Source organism: Anabrus simplex, chromosome 1 (assembly GCF_040414725.1).
Source record: "Anabrus simplex isolate iqAnaSimp1 chromosome 1, ASM4041472v1, whole genome shotgun sequence".
Classification (NCBI taxonomy): Eukaryota; Metazoa; Arthropoda; class Insecta; order Orthoptera; family Tettigoniidae; genus Anabrus; species Anabrus simplex.
Window position 1 is genome coordinate 971,247,140 of NC_090265.1, and position 16,815 is coordinate 971,263,954.

The following is a 16,815-nucleotide window of genomic DNA, read 5'->3' on the forward strand; positions in this document are numbered from 1 at the left end:
ATTAGAAAAGTGACCTTACTTCTGCGATATTTTGTAGCAATACCTCATATTTATATCGTTGAAAGGAAGATATTAGCGGTAGATGAACCATTCCGTTGTTTTCGAAGTGTAGTCCTTATGAAAATCCTCAGCCTTTTTCCAGTCATTCCACCGGGTCAGAAATGGAATGAATAAAGGCCTCATCTAGCGGCGAGGATAGGAATTGTGCCGGCTGCCGAGGCCTTTCGCACTCCTCTTGGGCAATGATTAGTGACTGATGGATGAAATGGTATTGGAGAACGTTGCTGGAATGAAAGACGACAGGGAAAACCGGAGTACCCGGAGAAAAACCTAACCCGTCTCAGTTTTGTTCAGCACAAATCTCACATGGAGTGACAGAGATTTGAACCACTGGACCCAGCGGTGAGAGGCCGGCGCACTGCCGCCTGAGCCACGGAGGCTCTTCGAAATGTAGTCCTTATCTCATGTGAATTCCACTTGAGAAAGAAAGCATTCCCGACCCTGCCTGGAATCGAACCCGGGACCCCTATGACCAAAGGCCAGCACGCTAACTATTTAGGACTGATAACTCCCAATTGCTAGTCATAGCATCACTTAACCATTGTATGAATGTGTTATAGGGTAGAAATTTAGGTTCGCTCATATGTATGGTTCTTCACTCCTGCAGCGGGCATTTCTTTGTGATTTCAGAGTTAGTAAACTAGATTATTTTGATGATGAATTGTGAGCATACAAAGCTGGGTATGTTTCGTATACTAGAGTTTTCTACACAAAATAAGAAGTTAACCGGGAGACGGGTTGTTTCCAACGTGGTTTCCCATTTTCTCTTCTAATAAGGATAATCTATGGAAAGTTGCCTACCTCACAGAATTTACTATGGAATAACTGCATTCTTGCATTTGGGAGATAGGGGTCTGAACACCACGAAATACCAGAATGTACCTTAAGGCCACAGACGATACCTTCTCAGTCCTAGATTTTTGCTGTCCCAGCATCGCTAAAACCTACCTTCGTCAGTATGACGTCCTACGGCTTGTAAACAATAGAACAGTATTTTAAACCGTACGCTTGTTGCAAGAACTTGGGATGACCGTAGTTGGTTTTGTGCGTTGTGAGGTTGGCAACAGTACGGCTCGGGGTAATACCCTGGCGTTGAGTTAAAACAGCTCTCGCAGAGAAGCTAGAGCTAGATAATTCAGGAAGTTCGTGCTGCGTAGTTCTGATGGATCATCATCTTCGGAATGCATTTGGAAAGGAAGAAAGGTCAGAATCACATGATGTGGCAAAGGAATTTACAAAGAGGGTGAGTATATTCTTCAGAATATATATATTTTTTAAATTTATTATTCCTTATATTGAACTTGGCGCAGGACAGGCAAAAGTGAAAGAGGTTCATGCCACGACAAGACCTGCCATAAGGCAGAATACCTGGATGATGATATTGAACAATACCTCATATGATCTGATTAATGGAATTTGATCCGTTAAGATTTTTTGAACGTGATTCATTTCGTAAATTATATGCTGTATATTTTGAGTTTTAACAGACAGTTCCTTGATATTCTCAAAGTAGATAATCTAGAAAGGCTTATCCTTCCGTAGTAGATCTTGAGTTATTTCACTTAAGATATCCCGATTCTAGTTTCAACGGCAAATGCTATTCTTTTAAAAATCCTTAGTTCATTTTATTCTACTAGGTATTGTTAGAGGCTGCGCGGCCCTAATTAGTTTAATTAATTTAATTCGTTATAATTAATTATGTAATGTGTACCTATCGTAAATTGTTAGGCTAAAGTGTTCTTGTGGTATGATACACAAGAGTGCGTTAGTCTTGTAAAGTTTAATCAGTGATATGATGAAATCAGTTCGTAACTTTTATGAGCGGAAGAGTATAACATTGTCACAGTGATTTGCCATCGCTTCCTCAAAGATTCAAAAGTTTCGCCCCTTCGCAATGTGTTTGTTTTACACACTCTAAAGTAGAGCTATTGTGAATCATGTGTAGTCAGTCAAATATATTGGAAATTCAGTCCCATTTTTAACTTCACATTTTGTCATTACCGTTGTTGCAAGATAGTTGATATTATTCAACAAATAACTTCCATGGAATCTGCATGTGGAAAATTATGTAAAACATTCTCTGGTTGAACATTAGGAGATCTCTATTGCAAATATGTTTTATCTCTTCTTCCTTTCGTGCGAGAGCGATACGATATTACGTCACTAGTGCTGACAGGAAATCACGTGACTTGTGCGCACTTTGGATATGATATATGGCCCAGTCTAAAGTCCGACCTCTCGTGCAACGCTCTCTGTATCTCGCTGAATAAGTGTTTGAAGAACCATTCGTTTTCAGAAATTACACACGCACACATACACACACTTACGTCATATTTTAAAAGAGAAGCCGTCACATGGATACGACAGGTGCTTACTGACGTCACACATTAATGGTTCATAAGCGTGTGAAATCCGTCTCGAATTTGCATGCGCGCATGGCTTACGTATTAAGTCGTCACTGTAACAGATAAAGTGTCGCCTTAGTGGTGTAATAATGTCTAGACTTTAAACTGTAATTGTCGTCTAATAAAAGAGCTTCACCACCAGTCACGCTATTCGGGTGAGAACAGCGCTCCTCATCGCGCAGATACGCAACTAATGCGGGACAGGAGACAGTCGGGCGGGCGACTCATTGTTATTTCGTTAGCCAATCCGCTAGTAGCTGGTGGCGCCTGTACGCACGAAATAGAAAGCCAGTCGTTGTGATACAATTATTTCGTGGTGGATCTGTTGTGTAAATAAAGAGGCATACGCTCTGACGCATGGTGGGATTGACTTACCGGTTGTTAAAGCGACAAAGTGTAGCATTTGTATCATTTGCCAGTGCGTTGGTGGCTGAAGTGTCTCGTGCTAGTTAATTAGAATGGTTTTTTTCAGGTACTGTTGCGTAGTAAAAACACTCATTAGAATAGCCTTCTTTACATCATTCACAATAGCTACTGTATATTAAGATTGAAAATCAATCGTTGATGCAATCATTGTAATGAAATCAGGGCTGCTTATTAACTTTCTTAGATCCCTTTTCTTTAACTATAATTTTCTTATGGTTTTGTAACTTTTAACTTCTGCCCACTGTCCTACTCCAGGGCTCTTTTCTCTTGTGTTCTCATATGATGCTCTTTCTTTCCAGAACTTGGCGGACAGTGCTGTTCCCTGTGAACTAATTACTTACCGGTAAGTAACTCTGCCTTATAAGGGGAGAATATTGTGGTAGTACTGTGATCTTCGTGATAGAAAAGGAATAAGTAACCTTGTGTTTTGCTGTATTAGTTAGTACACAAAATAGCACAATAAGCTTCTGATAAGGGACTTGCTTTGCTTGGGGTCTAAATCGTCCGTGGTATATAGCCAATCATGTAGTCAAATTTTGTTTACTTCATTATTCTATAGAAGTTGTTTTCTTAAAAAATTGCAGACTTTCCTCAAATCGTGACCTACGTGTGTGTGCGTTCATAAACTCGAAACTTCAGTCTTAACAATTCACAAGTAGTAATTTCTACCTTCATAACAAAATGCCGTTCTATAGAACTGGATTTATTTTTACTTCTCAAAACCTCATACCTTAATATGGTCAGAAAGATTATTGGAATGATCAGAGAGGACCTTATTCTGCTGGAAGTGGACGTCTAACGGTACAATAAGTGTGCTCGATCATGTTGACCAATTTATAAAATGTCTGTCTGTTAGGTCATCAGCCCAGAGGCTGGTTGGATCCTCAAATAGCACCACCAGAGGTTATGCGGTTATAAGGAAGCCCCAAAACCCAATGGCAGCACCAAAATGAGGCGTACTAGGCAAGATGAGGAGTAAGGTAGTTTGCCATTGCTTTCCTCACTGGTCAGAAAGTACTATTGTAGCATGACTGACCCTATGAACAGCACCTTTCACAACACTAGTCATGCTCTGAATGTTATTACTCAGCACTACCCATACCCCAGCAACTTCCATATTGTCACAGCCATGGATGTTGACTGGGACTTCGGTGGAAGCTACACTTTACTCTGGCCTGTGCAAAGAGATGGATGCAAAAGTACTGTATCCATCAAGAAATGACAGCAGGCATTTTATAAAATGTACAGAACACAATTTATACATGCACATAATTTATAGATAAATATGTTTGGTAGATTAATTTGTTTTGAAAACAAAATTTGATCCTAGATGAATGATTCAGAGTTGACGTGTGCACTTTCAAGACGACATACAGTATATATAGTGTACATTGATTTTCCAGGCTGGACTCGAACCAGCAGACGGGCGTGAGACGAGTGATCCTGGGAAATATTAAAAGTTTAGTTTAGTTAAAAAGAGGGAGATCAAGACGAAAATGGTTGGACTCAGTTTCTAATTATTTAAAGACAAGAGGTATGAAGGAAGAGGCCACAGAGCTTGTCAGAGGCTTGCAGTCTGAACGCATAAGTCGATAATGTATGTATGTAGGCTTGTGTAAAGTTTACCATTATTTATCAGGACATAGTAATGTGGGACGTCGCCAACGGCCAGCAAGCATCTCTTTCACGGAAATTCCCAATCGCGCCCGGTGGAATGCGGCTCGTCAGATAGGGGAGTGGGAGTGGACACAATGCGAGCCATCCTCGTTCCGTCACGTGGGGCACTACTGTTAGGTTCAATGGAAGACATCACGTGGTCCCGTGACGCATTTCCTGTGACGCAACACCCAAATCGCGTATTTCCGGTGTCTGTGGCGGGTTGCGGACTGGCCAGGAGATAAATTCAATTTGCATTCGAGTGTTCTAATCCTAATCCGTTTCTTCCGTTCCTACCACGGACCGCTTAACCCCTGGTTGCACCTCTTCGTCCTTTTTCATTGTTACTCTGGAATAGGTAGACCAATTATTTTTATTCAATACTGTAATGCTATTGGTTCTACGTGCCACTAACTACTTTTACGGTTTTCCGAGACGCTGTGCTGCCTGAATCTTGTCCCGCGTTAATTATTTTACGTACCAATAAAACTACCGACTCAAGACTGGCGTATTTTTAGCACCCTCAAATGACACCGGACTGTAGGGATCGAGCCCGTTAATTTGGGCTCGGAAAGACGGCTGTCTATCATCTGAGACACTTAGCCTGACTGCTATCAAAGCACAAGACATCTGGACTATATTGATTCTCACTTTTTTTCTATCGATAAACGAAGCAACATGTGTGAAATATAAGAACAAAGTAACTCTGCTACAACAAATTGTAAAAGGTAATAAAGATACTGTAATTATGTATTGTCGGTTAGAATATTATCAAAGGTAGCAATAATCCAAACCTAAAGTCGGTGGTATGCCCCCATCTCTAACCGTGCGGTTGTTGTTCGGGCGGGAACCTATTTATTACTGAATTATTTATATCAGTAGTCAATAATAATAATAATAATAATAATAATAATAATAATAATAATAATAATAATGTTTTAAGTTCCTTCAATTCTATATTTTAAGTGTCGCCGGAGCTAGGAAGTTTTCTCTGAAAAAGGATTCCTCAACTTAGCAGTACACTCGAACGTCAAACGATCTGCGTTGGGATTCGATCTCGCATCGTTGAGCATTTGAGGCAACCGCCTGAACTAATTACTGTACGTAGCCGGTCTCAGTTATACAATACTTAGAGCATTCGTACTCAACTTGGTGCGTTCTAATCGATCACTGCACCAGCACAACATGCCAAGAGATTAAGAGGTTTCGTGTGTTTTAAAAAAAATGTTTATTTAGCGAATAAACTGATACTGAATATCGTATTAGTATTAGGACTTCTGGTAGTTGCATATCTACACACCAAATGCAATATGACATTTGCTGCTCATTCATGAAATATCGGTTGCACGGAGGAAAAGCTTAATTTATGAATCTGTTAAATCATTCAAGTTAAAAGAGAAGTAAGTTTATGATCTACTTTATGGAGTGTTGTTATTCCATTAAATAACAAATATCGTCGTTGCCGGGACAAAACCTCCTATGTGATAATGTTTTGGAGTTATACTGACCCGCAGCACATACATTGTGAAGAGCGAGAATGCCTTGACAAAATGCACACGATATTGCACCTTAGATGACAGAACCTTACCAGGCAAAGTTCTAAGCTAAAATTATTTCACATAGGAGGTTTTGTCTCGGCAGCGGCGATATATTCTCTTAAGGTTCAGCATTTGGGTGGTGGTGGGGTTGGTATGTTATACTACTGCTTTAGTGCTCAGCAGCTTCATGGATGTAGTTCTATTCTTATCTCAGGCAGGTTGCTGTTAGGATCATGCCTCATCTGGCGAGTGTTTCGCATCTACGGTAGAGGGGGGGGGGGGGCTTTGAAAAGGAAATATTGTCACTTTTTCTTTTTAGAACTTCGAACACGTATTACCAGCCTGGCATTATTTTCTATATTACTAAATATAGTTTTCGAGTCTGGTATCAATTACCGTATGTGGTTACCATAAATAACTTACTTTCTTGGTGGTTAAATAGCATGTAATAGATTTATTTTTTTAGTAAAATATTAAAATAGTTATGCTCTTTAAAAAATATTCTCTTATGAATAAGAGGAGCAGTGCACCAGCCAACTTCAGTAAGTCATAAATTTCATGATACTGGTAGTCCGAGCTGACTTCCTGTGTCGTTTTTCTGTTCGTTTCCAGGTCAGAAATGATATCAAATTTGACTATCACATGCTTAGCCCCCCCCCCCACACACAGATTCTTACACTATACAAGATTCTGCTTGAGAAGAGGGAGATAGCTCAGTTGGTCGGTTATTATTAAGCATATGACATACAGGTAGAGCTTTTAGAGGTAGGAAAGATAACGTTGCCATTTAAGAGGACAAATTGGGAGGTGGGGAAATATTAATTTATCGGAAATATTTCGGAAATGGAATAATTTATCAAGGGAAATTGATAAATTATAAAGTTTTTTGAAACCTTGTAAGAAAAGGCTAGGCAAACAGTTGATAGGGAATCTTCCACTAGAGCGACAGCCCTAAAATGCAGATCAGTGTTGATTGATTGATTGATTGATTGAAATTATAATTAGTAAAACATAAAACTCAGTTGTCACAATCACGGGTAAACTTCTAGCATAACAACTGATAAGATAATATACACATATAAAGCTTTACGTATTAGTCTCAGTCCAACTGGCGCAATCAGGAAGTCACTGAATTTTCCGTTGTTCGCCTTCCAGCACCACATTCACAATTTAGTGAAGATATTTTACCCGCACTTATGAAGACCGTCCCCACATTTTCCATGGCCAGTGGCCAGTTTGAATGCGTTGGAGGATGGTCCTCTTCTGAACCAGGTTTCTCCGGTTGATGGTTGGAAGAAAATGTTGTCGTCGGATTGCCTGTTTAGTTGGGAATGTTGAAGTACCTTCTAAACGAGATTTTCCTGTAGAGGGGGCTGAATGTCTAGATCTCAGGTCTGTTTCGCTCCACGATTGCATCATTTGACCTAGGTAGCTGAGGATTACCTACAGTCTTCAGGTATTCTTACAGAAGAACTTTATTTTTCGTCTATCTTCTGGAGGTGGTGTATGACTTTTAGGCAAGAAGCCAATGTGTGAGGGTAGATCATACTATCCCAGCAGTAAGTTAACTGTGCGAGATAGAATGCTAGACTGCATCGGTATCGTGACTTGCGGTTTTTAAGGAAATGTATCTGCCTCTTCATAGTGTTATAACGGAATGGAAATCAAATATTAATTACTTTGGTTACGTTTCTAATATGTCCAAAACATTTTTCTCGTTTTGTCATGTTATATGTTATGCTATCGATCGTTGAAAGTCCAGCTCCGTGGTTCAGTGGTCAGCATAGTGATTCATAGGGTCTCGAATTAGATTCCCGGCCGGGTCTGAGAATTTTAACCACGTTTGATGAATTCCTCTAGATCGGAGGCTAACTGTGATCGTCGTCATACACATATTCAATTACATACAGCATATCACACTACTAACAACCATTTCATTTTCTTCAGGTTTTATAATTAGTGGGAGAGTTAGGCTTTGCGGGAACATTAAAATGTTGCCACGGCTGTCGCCTTCACTTACAGTTTGGTGTTGCATTTCTTTTCTTTGTTTGTTTCAATCTGTGAAAAAAAAGTAGTGTGATGACGAAATCAAAATCAACCTTTTAAAGGAGAGGAAAGCAGGTCCTGGAAGAGGGAAGACATCCCCGTTAAACAAGAACAGTTTCCAAAACCCTGTAAGCTATAGTAATAGTAGTAATGATAATACTAGTAGTGATTTTTGTGATGAGACGGCATTGAGGTTACAAGCTTCTCCACCGAGCGTGTTGGCTACGCGGTTTACACTGCCTAACTGTGCATACGATAGATAGTGGGTTCGAGTCCCACTGTCGGTAGCCCTTCAGAAGTTTTCCCGTGGTTTTCCATATTCACACTATGCAAAATGTTACGGCGCACCTCTATTTACGAATGCATTTTTTTTTTGCTATGGGCTTTACGTCGCACCGACACAGATAGGTCTTATGGCGACGATGGGATAGGAAAGGCCTAGGAGTTGGAAGGAAGCGGCCGTGGCCTTAATTAAGGTACAGCCCCAGCATTTGCCTGGTGTGAAAATGGGAAACCACGGAAAACCATTTTCAGGGCTGCCGATAGTGGGATTCGAACCTATCTTCCGGATGCAAGCTCACAGCCGCGCACCTCTACACGCACGGCAACTCGCCCGGTATTTACGAATGCAGCATATAGGCTATCTTCTCTAATATTGTTCTACAGTTCCTCTAATTTCAGCGGATTTGATGTGTATATTTCGTATTTTTCCCCGTTACTGATTATTTTTCACGTACTCCTGAAAGCCTCACCGTGTACGCCCAAGGGTTCGCGAATCACCGGTTGAGAAACTCTTTCTTATAGACCTATTGGTGTAGCTTGTTAAAGTTGTTTCTAGGTAGATCACTTCAAATTAATAACTTTAAAGGATATTCACTAATTTCTTGCTGATTGTAAAATTCTTTGTGTTATAAAGTGGCGGTGCATGAAGATTCGGCAGCTCTATACATCTGCAATTGTAACGTGTGCTCGCTGCTGTAGAAGGCACATTCCTTGGCGATTCGCGTGGCCGAAGAACTGTGTGCGTGCTTGAGCTTATCGTGTGCTCCAAAGCTTGCAGTACTACTTATTCTGTACATTCCTGGCATATAACTGTCATTGTCATTACCATCATATCGCGTGAAGTGTCTATATATAGCTGCAATAGTAAGTGTCCTGTGGAATGTGAATGAAATGGTGGCAGTGTGGAATGCGAGGGTCAAGCGGAGAGTGGGGGACATGAAGATGAATGGGAAGGGCACATCAGGAAGTCAAGCGTGCTACAACCATGAGAAAGTCCGGCCAATGTGCCAACTTCGCTGCAAATACCGCATCACTTAATAAGGAAGTGAATCAGGGACACAGATGTGGCTTCTTAAACGCTGATTCACACAAATCAGGGGTGACCCTCAAACAGTTGAGGCCCTTGCAGTGCTGATAACTAGCGTTTGAACTGTTCCTGCTTTTATCATCTTTCCTTTCCCTTAGCTTTCCTTTTCTCATTTTCTTTATTTCGTGGAAATTAAAGGCTTACATTCCATAAAATGTAATTGTGTGGCATCCTTTACATCTGATATTCAGTTCTGCCTACATCACAGATTTATTCATGCAATGAGACCCTGTTTCACTTTCCACTTAAGTGTTGCCAGGTGTGCAAATAAAAAATCGGTAGATTGTACGTAAACATTTAGGGAGTTTTAATGAAAATATAGGTAGTTTAGCTAGCACTGAAATGTTATAATACAAATTAAAGAATTCAATAGTCATTTGAAGTTATTATGAGAAGTCATGCCTTTGCTGGCTGGATGTAGTGTTTACAGTGCACTATATCTTCTGGTATGGGCTAGAATAAATTTTTAACTTTCATTAACCTGTCTCGGTTTCATCCTTCCTTGGCTTTGACAATATGAAAGTGACCGAGGTATGAGCGATTCTAGTAACACCGTTCCTTATGCAGCGAGTCCCTGTTATGAATGGTGTGAAAATGTAGCTCATAGAGTCGCTTGGTGCATGCATTTCAGTGGGCTTGGCAGACTGATATGTAATAGCAACTTCTGACTCAGTGAGGAAAGCAACGGGAAACTACCTCACTCTTCATTTCCCTAGTATGCCTCTTCAGTGACACCTAGGCTATCTATGACAGCTGTTGGTGGAGCTGTAGAGGAGCAAACCAGACTTTGGGCTGAATACCCAACACATGAGGAACATATAAAATTTCACTCTCCCGTACTCTCTGGCAACTATATTCTTATTCTTATCTTTCTTCCCATTCCTCCTGTAGATGTAGTTATTCATCAGGCGTAGGAATTGTGTGCGAATTTTAAAGTCGTAACAGGATGAAGATTTTGTATTCTGTATGCGTGTCGGTGATTTCCCTTCGAATGATGCAGTGAAGCGTGAGTTTTGAGTTGAATAAGAGGGGAGACATTATGTAACTCGTACCTAACGAGTGATGTTATCGATAAAACGTCACGCAGTGAGACGAGGAAAGAGCTTTTCGGCACAAATATATAATATATTATATGTTAATAATTCTTATTCATTTTCCTTAAATTTGGATTAGAAGAAATTTCGGGAGATTTTTGTTTTTTTCGGGTTTTCTGGTGTGTTGCAAAAAATCGGGAGATCTCCTGAAATTTCCAGAGACCTGGCAATACGGCCATTTAACACCTCTCTGTATTGATCAGTACGGTTTAACGGTAGATGAACTTCATGGTTGAAAGTAAAACGAGAATATTACATTAAATATGGATAGTTAGACGGAGGGTTAATATCCATACACTTTTGAAATTGAAATATTTCTTTGCCCCAGATGGCAACTGAGATGGAGCATCACTTGACTCACAAAAGATAAGCCGGGCTGAGTGGCTCAGACGGACAAGGCGCTGGCTTGTGATCCCAAGTTGGCAGGTTAGATCGTGGCTCAGTCCGGTGGTATTTCAAGGTGCTCAAATGTCAGCCCCGTGTCGGTAAATTTACAGGCACGTAAAAGAACTGACAAAATTCCGGCACCTACGCGTCTTTGAAAACCGCAAAAATGAGTTCACGGGACGTACAGTTAATAACCTGACATATTATTATTATTGATATAGCGTGTTTATATCCCTTCAAATGTGTTTCCCTCCTTACTTTGTGTAATAATAATATAATAAGTAAAACTAATTTGGAATGGGTACTAAAGAAAGGATTGTTACAGGAAGTATTATAGAGCATTAAACTTTGAAATGAAGAAATAGACCCACCGTATATAAATACTCCCAATGTCGCATTCCCATGTTTTTATGTGATTGGTGGCACACCTAGACTCACTTTTGACTTGGCCGGGGATTGGTTGCCATATGCCCTTCCTGTCACGATCTGGCCCTGTTGAAAGGCCCTCTGAGTCTCCAGGATTCGAACCTGGGAAGCTCGCATTGGAAGTAGAGTGCCAAACCATATGTAGATGACTTCATGCCACGTGCCGTGCCACTTTTGTATCAAAATGACCTAGTGAGACATTAGGCTCGTGATACCTAGTAGCAAGTACAGATTAGAAGGCATGCGTAATACATACTGGTTGTTGACTTATACAGTAAGAATGTGGCTCAGGGTTTGCATTTTGTCCAGAATTCTTATAACATAATCAACTTGCTTTTGCACGAGTTCTGTGACAACCTCCTTAGAAAGAGAAGAAAGAAAAATGAACGATAGCTAGCTAAATCGTACACCTGTACAAATGTCAGTTCACCTTCTTTGTTAAGTAACTGTCATTGGTGGTCAAACTGGTTGCATAGGAAGGTCATTGTTGGAATCTGTTCCAGGCCGGCCAGCAATGAGTTCGCGTCCCACAATCATGTTTCCGTAAATCTGCGTTGGTGATACAAATGTTTTCGCTGGGCTGAGTGGCTCAGACGGCTGAGACGCTGGCCTTCTAACCCTAACTTGGCAGGTTCGATCCTGGCTCAGTCCGGTGGTATTTGAAAGTGTTCAGATACGTCAACCTCATGTCAATAGATTGTGGCACGTAAAAGAGCTGTGGGACAACATTCCGGCACCTCGGCGTCTCCGAAAACCGTAAACAGTATTTGGTAAGACGTAAAAACTTTGTTTTCTCGGCATTTTATTCTAGTCTTTTAACTACTTTAATTACAAGAAAGTAACAGGATGAGTCCAGCGCCATTGTGTTTACTTCGTACGAGTGTCTCATCCTTGTTCTTAGATTGTCGCCAGGCCGTTCTTAACGTCTTATTGGCTACACTGTTTAAGGAGAAGGGCAACCGAGCAACCATAGTTTCTTGGCACTAATTAGAAGAATGAAGGTATCGGCAAAATGAAGAGAAGCGCCACAACATTCCTTAGGCCACGCAAACGTAATACCGTTGGAGTCGAAAGAGAACAAGAGTTGACCAAGGGGGGTCGGATAAGAAAATGAGGAACCGTGCACAAGTGAAGCTATGGTGGGCTGTTAGGGGCTCCGTGGTAACAACCCCACTTCCCAGTGTGAGGGCCCCTGGGGGTTCCTCTTTCATTCGCCTCTTACGACAGGCAGATCAATGGATGTGTTCTACTTTGAGATGAGAATTTTTTTTACTACTAACGTAATACGACTAGAACTGTTCTGGGAACATTTTCTCTCTATTGTCATTTCCATATTGAACAGTATGTTAACCGCTACATGGCCCCTGTTTGCTTACTGGGTGTTAGAAACATCAGAAGAGTACGGATGTAACTACAGATATCCACTTACTAGCAATATTAAAAGGAAATACATGCTCCATGCTCCGCAAAGTAACTTGTTTTGGACTAATAAAATAAAATAGAGGAGGATGAAATGATTGGCAACCATGTGTATGAAGTGGAGTTGTAACGGTAGAAGGCGAGGTGTAGGTTTGGTGTGTGTACCCGGAGACCCTAATTTCAACTTCTGGCCTGTTCTGAGGGTTAGAACAGGATTCATTCTGCGTCTTGAGTTCAACAGACGAGTTCTTAATAGTCTGCGGACCTGCAGACCAACTGAATGGGCAGCATCTGTCTGTGAAGGTCCAGGCCTTTATGGGGCTGTGTCTGCACGCGTTTCTTTCTTGTTAGATGTGGAAATCAAAGCTGCAAGTGTTGATTTCAAGAGAATCAATTTATGGTGAACAGTAGAATACTCTTGTTTTAAAGTAGTCTATTAATGCCCGACTCCAGCATGTAATATTCATTCCGTCAACTTACAGTGAACTGTCAGTTATCAATTATCCACGATCTTCGGAGATTGGCTTGTTCAAATCCTTCTATGCAATACATTTTCATCTGCTTCCATTTTCATTTCAACAGAATGCTGGGTTAAACTCTTTCTCAAAATCCCGACCACTTCTTTTCCAACGTTGCTTCCAATTTATTAGAAATATCTAGGCACATATCGCGGTACAAACATATCAGTAATACAAGTTGTTTCTGGTAAATTATCGTGTAGGTTTAATTTGTGCAGCAGATCTCAGTAGCACGATCAGCTAGTCGTTCTTCTGTTCCCAGGATAGCAGGCTCTATCGCACCATCTTGATGGCTTCTGGCATATTAAACGACTCCTAATCAATAAAATAATGTTAGTACTGTAGTTTTATGCCCCGCTTAATATTTTCATGGTTTTCAGAGGGTCCGAGGTGCCACGTTCGTCCCACAGTTCTTCTTTTACGTGCCAGCAAATCTGTCGGCCGCTGCTCATCCACGAGCAACGCAGTCGGTTGGTATACGCTTGGATAGGAGTTATAGATTTTGATACACCTTCAGTTCCTCATCTCGATAGATGATCAAGTAAGGTACCTCCATGGTTAATACAATGACCTGAAATCATCCTGGACCTGCACACGGGCCCAAAAGTGAACATTGACCCCTCCATTTATCGGAGGATCTTCCTGTCCGCTGTTCGCCGGTATCCAGGCTCAGTAGGTTATTTACACGGTTGTTTCGAGGGCTGAAGCGAAAGTAGGCTGTGCGTACATAGTCGACTAAAAGAGGTTTCATTTTTCTGTACCTGAAACCTGTGTACACAGCAGAGCTCTATGCTATCCCTGAAGATCTGCGGTACGCACTGTTCATTGAACATCGGTATTTTTTGCTGTGTACGGACTCCTTGAGCTCGGTACAATCTATTGATGCATGTTTCTCGGAGCACCCTCTGGTACAGTGGATCCATGACCTGCTCGCCGGGTTTTGGAGAGTTAACACAAGAATTAAGTTTCTGTGGCTCCCAAGACATGGGTGTAGCGGAAAACTGGTTAGCTGATAGGGCTGCCAAGGAGGCGATCTCACTGCCCCTGTTGCCTTATAAGGTTCCAGCCTGTGATATTCGTTCTCTGCTCTACGCAACTACTACGCTGGCGTAGCAGAGGGAGAGGTGATATTCCCACGTGGTGCGTCACTGGTGGCAGATACGGGGGGTTCCTAACCGGCTTGCCGGCGGACTTCAGGGAAATAAAATACCTCTCGCGGACCAAACACACAAACCCCTGTGGGTGGGGGACGCAGACGAAAAATACACCCACGGTATCCCCTGCCTGTCGTAAAAGGAGACTAAAAGGGGCGACCAAGGGATGATCGAATTAGAGCCATGAGACTACTTGTAATTAGTGCCACCACGCGGGGAACATCATGGGTCGCTTTTACTTGCGCGTAGTACCACTAAGTTAGGTACACAATAGGTTTGTGATTAGTAGCAACAGAGTGCGCACCTCACGGGCCTACGTCTCATTTTGCAGCCGGCCTTACAGTACCTGTGATTAGTACCACTACATGAGCGACACTATGGTTCTGGCTTGCCTATGATTAGTACCCACTATATGAGGAACACCACGGGATAGTGAGAGTCCCTGTGGTTAGTACACTTATGTGATGAACACCGTAGGTTTGCATTGCCTGTAAATGACGCCGCAATATGCGAAACACCATAGGTCTGTATTATTACATGTGCGAATTTCATTACGTGTGAGTAGTACCATAATGTGTGGAATACCGCGAGTCTACGCTACTTTTGATTAGTACCGCAACATGACAAATACCATGGTTCTAGTTTCCTGGCGATAAGTACCATTATGAGGGGCGGATGACTTGGATTTTTGACCCCTTTCGACTACAAGAATAATCGATTCAGTATTGTGCCATTGGTCAGTAATGCTATTGTTTTACGCCAGCTTCTGTGAATGTGAAGCATTGTGGGTCGGATCCACTGATTGTTTTAAATTGATATCCATCCATTCATTTATTTTTCGTCCTCACGTTTTGAATTCTGATCAGTGTGGGATTTTGGACTTTTAATTTGTCATCACATTTCGTACCATTAGGGGCCGATGACTTAGATGTTAGGCCCGTTTAAATAAGCATCATCATAATCATCGTTCTCAACTAAAACATTTGGCAATGTCCCATTTTTACAAGAAAATTAGCCATTGCGAATTAGATCCACTGATAATTTTAAATTCGTCATTTTTAAATGCTATCCAGTGGGTAAATTTTATATTTTAATTATTATTACCTTTTGTTTTATCTTTTACCATTAGAGGCCGATGACCTAGATGTTCGGTCCCTTTAAAAACAAGCATCATCTTTGGCAAATATTATTCCACTACTTGAATCAGGTAACAAATTCAATGTTTCCTCTCACCGACAAATTTCTATTCTCCCCACACTATCCTTTCATCTTGGAAAAAATATACATCAGCGTCTCCTCTGAACTTCACGCCTTCCTGTATCTCAACCATCATGGTTTCCTACCGGGGGGGTGGGGTGTTGTCATGTCTAAGAAAATTGAGCCCTCTCTATAGTTTTGCATCACATAGCGTTGCAGATAAATCACAGGTGGATATCTGCTAGGTAGTCATTCGAAAGCTTTCGATTCAGTAGAGTGTAGACGATACCCTGCTACTCCACAAGTTCTCCAAACGATTCAGCAGTATAAACGGTAGTTGACATAATGGTTGACAAGAGAGTAGTAATAGCAGTCACATCTTCCTCGTGTACTGATCACATCCTGGGTCCCTCCAGAAAGTGCTCTTGACCCTTTGCTATTTTCCTTGCTTTTGGACGATCTGCCTTCTAAACTCAACGAAACGGTAAATACAGTACCGTATTCTACTCTTTGCTGACAATATTGAGGGTGATCAGAAATCCAGCAGGTGCAGCTCTTCTACTGTTCCCAGTCAAGATCCTCTTGAACTGGTGCCGTACTTGGAAACTTAACCCCAATACAAGAATATGCACCCACTTGACAATAACCCTACTACAGAACAGGAAACCTACAATTCTCCTCTCTTCACATCATATCGCCTACTCAACAAGCCAATCCCCTAGCTATGAAATACCGAAATTTTGGTGTTATATTAGATACCAGATTACTTTTAAAAAGTCTGACATAAACATGCTCAGCCAACTTCATGAAATATCGGACATTCTCTTTAGCATTCCACATAAATGTTTGATCCCTGATCTTCGCCTCTTTCTAACGATCATTCATTCTCTCTTGAACTACTGCTATTTTGAAGAACAGAAACCCCAAGCTTGGAAGCCAGTTTGCGTAGCAGGTATTGAGGGCGATGAATGTGTCCCCGGAATCTTTTTCCTTTTGGAATATCTGATTTTACCGTTCTCTCTCCGCGTTCCTTTCCGTTCTACCAAAGTCGGATATTCTCCAGATTCCGTACATTCAGCGCACAATACTCATTAACGAACCTTTCTCATCCGTCTCCAAA

General features: G+C 41.4%; 1 long non-coding RNA gene across 1 annotated transcript in view; it reads left to right on the forward strand.

The window, feature by feature from the left end:
- Positions 1-16,815, forward strand: part of LOC136875289 (uncharacterized) — a 340,845-nt gene that overhangs the window by 226,823 nt on the left and 97,207 nt on the right. The window contains exon 5 of the long non-coding RNA XR_010860419.2: positions 3,191-3,234. This is a non-coding gene — a long non-coding RNA (uncharacterized lncRNA). The remainder of the gene's footprint in view (positions 1-3,190; positions 3,235-16,815) is intronic.